The sequence below is a fragment of the Symphodus melops genome (genome assembly GCF_947650265.1).
Source record: "Symphodus melops genome assembly, chromosome: 15".
Classification (NCBI taxonomy): Eukaryota; Metazoa; Chordata; class Actinopteri; order Labriformes; family Labridae; genus Symphodus; species Symphodus melops.
Window position 1 is genome coordinate 3943714 of NC_136705.1, and position 9561 is coordinate 3953274.

Below are 9561 nucleotides of genomic sequence, written 5' to 3' on the forward strand. Positions count from 1 at the left end.
TGTCAGTAATTGCTCTAATCATTTCTTGATAATACGTCTTCAGTGTTGCCTTTTCTATTGTCAGGGGGTGCCACTTATAGCCCTGAGCTACTAGAATGAAGATTAGCCTTTGCCAGGAATAATCTCTCAATGGAGAGCTAATGAAGTAAGAGGCTGAAGTGCTTTGTTGAATCTATGTGTGTGTGCGCTGCGAGGTTTCTCACACGTCGATTTTAATGTTCTATGTGAAGGATGGATAAGATGGGGGGAGGCCCCAGTGGGCAGTGACTGGGAAGCTGGGTTAAACATTAAACATGTTTCCTTTTTTTAATTGGCAGAAAAGATGAGACTAGTGGGGATGTCATCATGTTTGTGTTTTTTTTAGGCACAAATGAAAGTTTCGTTCTTTGAATGATGCCGATTAATTTAAACCATCAAGTACCAATGACATACTGGCACGCAATGATCCATAATTATTCAGTTGCCATGAAATCACTGCTCACTCATTTGTAAAATATTTCAGGAAAGGTCTGTCGAACAAGATTCACGTGTTAGCATCTGATCTTTGTTTGGTCATTGACCTCCAGTTATGTGCGTATTAACTCAGTCTGTCGTCCTTGTCTAAAAACTTTTCTGTAGGGCCACATCATGGGTCATCATGGAATACATTAGCTTGAGAAGCCAAAACTTGTAGCTGTGTGTAAAAAGGGGCACCTGTTTGAGGAAATTGGCGTCAAAACCATGGTGACTCTTTTTTTAATCGCGCTTTTGTCAAGTCAATTGTATCTTTTTGTTGTGTCTTGGTTTAGCTTGCTCCCACATTATGCAATATTATGCCTTTTTTGGGGTTTATACATCTATTATGTGCCTAATAAAGAACATTCACTATTGTTAATGTTTGAAAAAAGTGTCTGTTTTCATGTACTGCCGCTCCATGCAGGCTCTCTCCTCTGCCTGTATTTCTAGCGCTCAGAATCCCCAATGAAGAGAAATTTTTTTTTTTTTTAAAAGGGTACCCATGTGTATCAAGCCAATCTGCTCTCTCTGAATTGGTCAGTTGTTCTGCTTTGTTCGCGGATATGTCCCGCCCCTTTTACCATATTGGGAATGCTACAGTCAGTCCGAGTACATTTTCAATGAGGGGGTCTAGAGACCTAATGTTTAATGCAGCTATTGCTACTGCTAACCGGAGGACGTAGGAGAAGCAGCGTATACGCAGAATTAGATTTTTTTTACAATAGATGTGCCTAAACATGCACAATACACCTGGAAAATCAACTAAAACTCAATTTAAACCAGGAAAGGCACAATATGTGACCTTTAAAGCTTGTAACCCACATTCAAACTGTCTCAATACCAGTGGGTTAATATGGACTCTCAAGTCAGGCGGCTTCTTTTGAGTTATTCAGGAGACTTTCTTGATGCTCTTTTTTTTTTTTTGATGAGCTCAAATCACAAATACATGTTCAATCTTCTTCAATTGTTGTTCAAGATTCAGAGGTTAAAACCTTCCTCTTTAGTCAAAGCTTGTGGCTTTTCAGCAGCCACATCGTGCGATCTAAACTGTCTTTTGGGCATTCATCTGATCAATTCTTTTTTGAAATGCTAAACCATTAAAGACACAGTATGTAGACTACGCCTCCAGGGGCTGTCAATCAATTATACAATAACGAAAGATGACATGTCGAGTCTTGCGGGAATCATGGGACCACACCTCAGTTATGCTGTTGTTTTGAGATATTAAGCATGTTGAATAAAGACATTTGAAGAGGAATTACCCTGTTCATACTTTTATTCATGAAACAGAAAAACCCAATAAGCCTTGTTAACACAAAAGGATCACACAAACAAGTGGCAACATGAGGGTAGAAACACCGATTAAAGACACTGACAATCATGGATTAACAAGACGTATGGTGGGTTCAATCGGAGTGGGACTTAAACACAAACCATATAACATTAGGGGCAGGATTTAGAAGACAGACACTGGATGATTTCAAATACCAATAGTATTTACTAAAGTGGACAAAAGGGCAGTGTGCCAGAAAAACAACAACATACATGTACTGATTCAGGGAAAAATCTACAGTATGCATCAGACCAGTCTCCCTTGCGTATTGTTTCCTATACTGCAAACTGCCAGGTCAGAGATCAAAATGATGGACAGTGACAGCCATCATGACAGAAAATAATCACAATCAGACCCAATTATATTTTTTTGATTTTCAAAGTTCAATATAAATCATTCGTCAGATTTTTTTAGGATGTAAGTGAATGCTACACTGTAGCAGCCTTTGCCGTCAGCTGGGCTGTTGTTTACCTCTGCATTATAGAAACCAGTTTCTGCAGTTGTTTTCAAAAGCACATACTCCATACCATTGAACTCAGAATGCAGCATTTACAGCTGTTACTTTAACAGTAGTATGTACTGTAGGAAGATTGACAGTCAGTGGTTATTTTGCAGTATGCCAGGCTAAGCTTTGGCAGTCTAACAGTTGTTGTCTAACAACTGTATGCATGCTAATCTGCTTAGCACTGTTGGCCTATCTCATAGAGCTTTACTGCGATTAATGGAGAGATGGTAGCATTACTTTTTTCCTTCTTATACGTCATGCCAAGACTGTTTATCTGATGATGGGTTTGTCAATGGAAACACTTAGAACGCCCTGTAGCATTAGTGTTTCAGAATCGTTTTTTTATGTTGCCAAGTACATTGACATAAGGAATTTGCCTTGGTGTAAAAACAGTTAACATGCGAATAAGGCTAAATAGCAAGTACTTAAATAAAATAGAATATAAGAAATAGTTACTGATATATAAAATAGAATTTAAAAAACATCAAATATAGAGAATAAAAACAAACAAACTGGACTTTAAATTTATTTCCTCTCATCCACCCATAGTACCGTGAGTGTTAATGTAACGTATAAAAAAACAAAAAAAAAACAGTTTCAGCCTTCATATTACGGTAATGTTTCCTGACTGTGGGGCTGATGAGAGTCTGTGTTATGTGGGAGGAGGGCAGAGAAAAGGGTGGAATAGGAACCCTTCTCAATACAGTGCTGAGAGAGCAAGTAATTAAAAAAAAAAAATATATATAGAAACATACAGGAATGAAGTCAGAATATCTGTGCCTGGGTAAAATATGCCGTCTTATGTGCCTTTCTAAAACCGTTCTGAAAATGTTTTTCAGGAATTATATGATCTTTTTTTTTTATTTGCAATGTGCAAGTATTTAAATGCATTGATTGTTATTCTAAGAACTATGGCTGGTGATTACAGTAGTTTAAAGTATTAAATGCCTGGTAGCTTATCAGGGTAGACTTCTGATACAAAGTTGTCTTTCACCCTCCTGCTCAACAGTCCCACTCACATGGAATACATTTAATGACACTCCATTAAGCTGAGAAGCTGACTTGCATCATAGCTGGCTGCTCGCTCTGAAGACATGATGAGCGGAAGGAGCACGCCACATCTCATATTGCATAATGCAAAGTGATGTCACTATTATGCAGTCCAGTATGAGGTATATTCAGAATACAAAATGGCACAGTGGATCATGTTGACTCTCAGTTTATTTGTATCACAAAAAAAATCCTGTTTCCCAGCCAACTTGGAGCAGGGCGCCTGAAGTGACTACTGGGAAATGAGTTTTCACAATCCAGGATTAGTGGACCCAGTAACTGAGACTAAACCAGTGGAAGCACTCATAATCCCATCACGGCATGGGAGGAGGGTTTAGGTCTGTTACCATCGTGACGTGGCTCTGCTAGCCAGAAGTTGTTCACGACTCAGCAGATAATTATGTAAGAACAAGCAGGCTCAATGAGGCAGAAGGGAGCGTCCTTCTGTGTGTGTGCGTGCACACATGCCAGTGATTTGATGGACTCGTGCACAGGATGCATGCCCACATTTAGCTTGACTATTTGCCTCACTGCTTCTTGCTCACTTATGACTGCCCATTCATAACAGCAAGAGATACAAACAAAGATGATTTTAGATGACTTCAAACTGCCCACTTCTCCAGTTCTCTTTGCCAAAAACAAAAATAGGCCCTCAGCCTCGGGCTGGCAGTGGGATGGCAAAGCAAACTCATGACTTACTTAGACTGTAAAATAAAGTAGAATTGAATCAATCTCATAAGAATTAGCGTGGCTCAGTTCACCATTATAACATTATATTGAGTTTTCTATCCAATCATGTAAACAAGCCATTAGGGTTTATGCATTTTTAATACAAGTTATGATGTTTATGATTTTTATAAAACACTGGGGCTGTATGGTGGTGCAGTTGCTAGCACTGATGCCTCACAGTGAGGAGGTTTCTGGTTTGAATCCCTTTCACACAGGAGCTTTTCTGTGTGAAGTTTCCATCTTCCCCCCAGTGCATATGTGGGTTTCCTCCAGGTACTCCTGCTTGCGGGAGTGCACCCTGCCTCCCGCCCAATGACGGTTGGAATCTGGAAAATCATTGATTGGAGGATCGGGCACAAATCTGAGAAATGGCCATGTATTAAAATGGTTATTTACTTCTGGTACTTCACGAGCAAAGCCTCAATTAGACACTTGAAAAACTGCAGGATCTTGCGTTTGCATATTGGTTTCCTTCACTACTCCCACCCCTTTACACCTCCACAACATTTAGAATGAAGGCGAAACATCACAGGGACCTAAATATTGCACCTTGAAACAAGGCAGATTTCAGAATAGCTGATTCAAGCTTAAAATGTGAAAGTCCAAAACACTTATAGCCTTACTCTGTCTGCTGTCTGTCCTCTCAGCGACTAAGATGAATACCAGGAGGCCTTTAACTGAGTTATTAGAAATCCTAAAATCTGTATGAGGGCATTAGGGCGTTATTAGACGAGGGGGCCAGAGTGAGACAGACGAGCATGGTGACTCACCAGAACAGACATTCACCAACGAACTGGGACATGCTCGCTGGCATGCTGACAGAAACACCAGGAGCCCAACACTGCTGCATTGCAGAGTGAGGCTATGGATACTGTATATACACTGTATGTGTAGGTGAGAGGGAGAGTTTGTGTTATGCTTACAGTGAAACACATTAATAAAAAAAGAAATCCCTCCATTGTGTCTGTGTGGGAGAGGGGAGGAGGGAGGCAGTTAGAGAGACTGATGGGACGAGCTAAGGTACATTATGATGCGTGTATTTACAGTGTGTGTGTGTACTGTATGAGCCCTGCGTAGGTGGCTCCTATTCAAATTTGTTTGATCCTTTGCCATCACAGCTGATAAATAATGGGAGACCATTTCCTTTGGCAGCCAGCCAGCCATCTGTTCCCCGTGCGCACACACACAAAAGAGAAATGCACATATACCACTGCTTTAATTGAATAAAATAAATAAAGGACATCTGATAATATAATATGCATACTATTCACAAAACACATAGCAAGTAATGTTATTGAGGCGCACCATAAATAAAGTGTGCAGCAACAGAGCAGAGAGCGCTCGCCATAAACAACCAGCAAACAAACGGCAGCAGTGGATTCAGACCTGATCACAGGGCTGCCTTGTGATACTGGGGCCATTACTGACAGTGAAGTTTTTGAAGTCTTGTAATTTGACACATTTAGTGCATAAAATATTAAAGAGGTCCCAGATTATACTTTTTTTTTCTGGTTAACATGCTCTTTAGTGTGGTTTCCAGGTGTCTTGTCCAGGTGTGCATGTTTAGGCACATCTATTTGCAACAAATTCAAAGATTCTCTTACCTCTGCCTGTTAGCTGTATATATATATATATACCCCAAAAAGGGCATAATATGGGACCTTTAAGCAACTTTACTTAATTTTTATCAGAAACAAAAAGTAGGGAAAACCAGTAAGCGTGCGCTCAGTATAGCTCATTTATGGCCTGTGTCCACAGACAGCGCTGGCAGTGCTTGCCTTCAATACGAAACACATGTACATCTGCGTTTCCATGCGCAAAAATCCCTTGGCGTCAGCTGTTTTTTGTCGCTGCGCTCACAGCCCTCTTAGTCGAAAACAGTTTACATTTTGGAACAACTCTCTTCGCCTCTCGCTCACTGACCAATCGGATTCAAGACATGGCTGGACAGACAACATCAGGCAAGGTGTTGAGATCAATGTATGAAATTATACCCGTCTACATATCCTGTAAAGACCAATCAGGACGATCTGAAATGAGGCAGTCAGGTGAATGGAGGACACCCTGTGTGTCGCGACCCAGCCTTACCCTTTCCCAATCTGCTGCCCCTGTCGCCTCAGCAAGCTGAACAGCGATACAACTAAATGTATCGGGCAGTAATGGACCCAATCGCAGCGCGACAGAAAACTGGCATATATACAGTCACACACACTAATTTATAGCATCAGTTGATACAAATGCAAACACGGGTAATAAAGGTCCAAAACGAGCAATGTCTCTGATAGCTGGCTGGTAAATGTCGCCACTGATGGCGCAGGAAAACAGTCCAGAGCTGATCATGCAGAACAAACAGGAAGACTCACTTCAAACTGACAAAACAGGTAATCCACACTCAGCCCAGAAAACAGGCAAACAGGAACCATAAGACACTGAAGCAACAGTCGTGCTCGGGGACAGAAGGTTGAGGTAATTACCGGGGTTTTGACAGAGGAGGCGAGTCCAAGGCAGGCAGGGTCGGTACCAGGAGATCAGTCCAAGGGGAAACGCTGGAAAGACAGGCATGAAGGCGATGATCTGGCAATGACAATGTTTGGAGCAGCAGCTTATGTAGTGGTTTAATTACTAATCAGCTGCAGCTGAGTGAGCTGATGAGCTGAGTGAGCTGATGAGGTGGGTGTGTCTGACAGGTATAATGAGGGAAGACAGTGTGAATGGAGTACTCAGAGGCAGAACAGAGCTGTGACACCAAAGTTGTGTAATTTAGACAACTTGATGTTTGCTGGGGATGCACTGGATGAGACCTTTTTTTGATGGGGAAACAAGGATTCACCGGTTGGCTGCTTTTAATACGAATGTATTTGATGTACTGCTGTGACGTTATCTCCGAAGAATGCTGTGTGTGTGTGCTCTGTGGGACATAGCCTGTAGGTGTGCCTCTGACAGTATTTCTGGATGCTGTTGCTTAGCTCAGTGGTTCCCAACCAATTTCCTTGGCGCCCCTTGGAGTGTCTTATCATTGAGTTAATTGATGGAACTATTTGTCCTTCACACTTTGAATAACAATTTATTCAGAGATAGGACCAGCTTCATCCTTTTTCTCACACATTAGATCTGCATGATGGTAAACTTGTAAATGAAATGAAACTCTCCTTTTACAATACAACTCACACCGATGGCAGTGTGTGTTTAAGTTCACATAATAAGAAAATGAATAGACGTATTGGATATGACAGCTGCACTTTACGGAAAATTGATTTTCTTTCCCTGTGGTTTGACCGATTTGCCTGGCTTGGAGGAGATCGATATCACAAATGACTTAATCCTGCAGACCCCCCCACCACACAGGTCGCCAAATGAGGGTAAACAATAGGCTTGAGGAATTCATCTATTGTGTGTGGCTGGGTCAACGACCTCAGTTCGAAAGCTGCATTGAATGACTACTGTCTTGTTTTTACTCAGATCAGTACTGCAGCATCACTTGCACACAGCATCTGTGAGCTTTTTCACCCATACATGTCACGACTTTTGGGACTTGAAAGTAATTTCTTGCTCTTTCAGTTTCAACTTGTTGACATAAACAGCAGCATTAAACTCTGGCCTTTGGATAGCGCTGAAGTCACTTCCTGCCGCCCATCTGGAGCTCTCCCTTGTGACATGACGTCGTCTGAAAACATCCTATAATCAATATAATGAGAGGGATTTCTTCATGCACACACTCATTTAATTTATTAAAAAGATTGTCTGTAGTTATTTTCATAACTACAAAAAGTATTACTTTTATATTTATACCAAGGGAGACTATGAGTCCTGAACTATTTTGAAGAAAACAGGCAAATCTACATTATTAGAGATTAGCTGAAATGTGTTCAACTGTAAAATTGGCAAAAGTACATAGTTTACAGATGAATTCATCTCTACTACAACTTGTCAATGCTTTGTTTGCTGTTACTTTTTTTATATGCCTCATACAACACAAATACAAGACAAATTAACACAATTGACTGAAGTTGTGTTAAGATAGAGCCTGTGTCTGGATGTGGTTAGCCTAGCTTAATCTGAAATCAAATGAGGGGAAGAAACAACAACCAGGTTTACAAAATGACACAATCTTTACCCTGAACAGGCAAACTATTTTAGCTATTTTAAAAATGTCTCATCTCAATCGAAGACAGCGACCAAGTAAAGATAAATTTTTCAGCCTACAAAACACAAGAACACGCAAAATAAAGACTCAATGAGCAATCTGCAAAGGAGTCATTTTTACATAAAGACACTTTATTAGCTTATACGTACATCTCTGGTTATAATAATTAGTTATATAATACCAAGAAGTCAAAAATAATAACTGTAGTTATATATTTATAAAACTAAGCAGATATACTACTCTTGACCTTTAAAAACATAATATGTCTTTGATAATATATCATAGTTCTTGTATTGATGAATCAGTCACAAAATCTAGAAAAGAAACTCACAGGATGAAGAGGTTATAGATCATGGATTCAGGATAAATGTTATGTCTGTATGTGTATATCATTGTGAGCCACTGTCTGTGTGTGTTATGTCTCATTTTCCACACATCCAGATATCTCGACAAGATTAACACATCCTAATTATTTCATTGAAGAGAGTATATTCTGTGAATACTCGGCTCTGAAATGGCAAGTAAACATTTAAGGATAAGTTACTGCTCATATTTTTGAAAGGACAGACATCTCTGGAGATGTCATTAGCACTGATGCTAATCCTGCTGAATCTAAGCTTAGCTGTCACTAATCATATCCGCTGTGTTGGCTCTCTGATGGATACTGAAAAACAACATTTTCAATATCAACTTTGAGTTTGTTTTGTCATAGTCAGTTTTTGTTTTGTTTATTTGTCTGACCTTGGATTGTTTGTGTGGTTATGGTTTCAGTGAATTCTAGTTTCTGCTTCAAAACAAAGTACAAAACAGAGTTCAGGGAGAAAGGACCTCTTCAGGATTTCTTCAGCTTGAGTATGATATGTGTATGCTTATGTGTCACTCAAAAATGTTTCAAACTCGGATTTTTGAGGCATAATGGCATTCGAGTTTCACGGAGTACCAACAGACCAAACAGCAGAAAATACTTTTTTTAGTCTGAAATACTTGTGAGAAATAAGATCTGAATAAACTTTGGGCTGCATGTCTGAATAAAGATCATTCATTTGGGTGGGGGTGTGTGCTGAGGGACAGCTTTGTTTTATGTTATATAGCACCTGCCCATCAGTCAAATCAGCTTTGTCTGGATACCTGGGAGTGTGGAAAATGACAAACACACACAGCACCATATATACTGTATGACTGAACGCTGACACAAGGTTAAGTTTACTATAACACTGTTGGTATAGGAACGGACCTTTCCACAAAATCTGAAAAAGCAGGAAATTAGTGAACAGTTTCTCCATACTGGATAGGAAAATATGAATA

General features: G+C 40.0%; 1 long non-coding RNA gene across 1 annotated transcript in view; it reads right to left on the reverse strand.

The window, feature by feature from the left end:
• Nucleotides 1-6677, reverse strand: part of LOC306836294 — a 31491-nt gene extending 24814 nt beyond the window's left edge. The window contains exon 1 of the long non-coding RNA XR_013780757.1: nucleotides 6587-6677. This is a non-coding gene — a long non-coding RNA (uncharacterized lncRNA). The remainder of the gene's footprint in view (nucleotides 1-6586) is intronic.
• Nucleotides 6678-9561: the final 2884 nt, after the last annotated feature.